Raw genomic sequence first — 1,681 nt, 5'->3', positions numbered from 1 at the left:
TATGGGCATCTGTTGAAATGAAAAATCAAATTTATTCCATTATTATTCATTTATTTATTCATTTTAAAAGGGGTTAGTTTCACTCCTTGAACTCTATAAATAGGACCTAGTACTCAGCCATTTCATTCATTATTCAAGCATTCTTCAGAGGCTCCAAGCTACTAAGTTTATTCTAGAGAGAAAACACTAGGGTTTGAGATTTAAAAGCTTTTCAATCTAAGCTTTATAAACACTTAGGAAGTAAGATAGAGTGTTATTTCGGTATCGAGGTGTAGATCAAAATTCTAGTCCATTCAAGGTATTCTTATCCTCAGGTTTAATTCATCATATTTCCTTTATTTTCTTCAAGATCCTAAATCATTATTATGGCTTTTGGTTAGGTGTTTAAGTTTCTTGAAACTTAAGGTTTTTTGGTAAGTTTCTATCTTGATGGTTTAGATCTCTTTTTCATCTCCATTTCATTAGAAACTCATGATTCTTATTATTGATTTTAGGTGTTTTCCAATCCTGTTCTTATCTCCAATATCCCAGTTTTTGGTAAGGAAAATATGTTAGATTATTTGTGTTATGATATGTTTATATGCTATGATATGTTATGTGCTATGTATATATGAATAAATATATTTTGTAGTCACTTGGGACTTATAGTTGCTTAGATAGCATATCCCAAGATTTTTATCATTATCGTGGTGTAGAGTCTAAGAATTTTACTTAGCTAGTTAGACAGTAGTAGTAGTAGTAATAGCTAGTAGTAGTTATAGTATGTTTATTACTGTGGATTTTGGTTCAAGCCGAGACTTAGTTGAACACTCGTAGCAACACTTATAGATTTTATAAGTTTAACCTATAGTTTAAGAATATTAATTATAACATAAGGTTTGATTAACACAGCTGATTATAAAGATGATATTTATTATACTATAAGGTTTAGATAGAACTAATAAGATCATGACACTTGTCATGTGCATGTTTATTGAGAAATTAAGTATTTTTGAGGAAGAGTTTTATAAGAAAAATATTTGAAAACCCCAGAATCTGCCAGCAGCTTTAAAATCGTTAAATGACTCAGTCAAAGCTGTTTACTCAATTCAAATTAGGCTGAAAAAGTGCAATTACGTGTATAATATTTCAGCGTATGCCGATATATCACAGCTCTAGGGGCGATATATCGCCACACGGGGAATACAAAAAACACGTAACTTCTCACGAACACTTCGACGAGCCTGGGGAAATAAGCCCAGGTGATATATCGCCTACCATGGGCGATATATCGGCTCTAGGGCAAGATTTTTAGATGGTTTTGAAACCGAGCTCATTATAATCCTTAACCTCTTGGCAAGCCTTTGAATCTTATTGACCGAGTCTTAAGCCTCCGCTGAACGATTATTCAAATGTTTTTCAATTAAATAGTCATTATTTTATTCAAGCTAAAAGAAGATCTTTTCATTCTTGAACTCTATAAATAGGACCTAGTACCCAGCCATTTCCTTCATTCTTCATGCTGAGTTCAGAGCCTTCAAGCTGCTAGGTTTACTCTAGAGTGTTAAACACTTGGGTTGGGGTTATAAGCTTTATCATCTTAAGCTTATTAAACACTTGGGAAGTAAGGTTAATAGTGTGTTTTTTGATATCGAGGTGTAGTTCAGTTATAGTGCATTCAAAGGTATTCCTATTCCTAGTT

This window comes from Humulus lupulus, chromosome 1 (assembly GCF_963169125.1).
Source record: "Humulus lupulus chromosome 1, drHumLupu1.1, whole genome shotgun sequence".
Taxonomy (NCBI): Eukaryota; Viridiplantae; Streptophyta; class Magnoliopsida; order Rosales; family Cannabaceae; genus Humulus; species Humulus lupulus.
The sequence above is the reverse complement of the archived record's forward strand: the minus strand, read 5'-3'. Positions refer to the sequence as shown.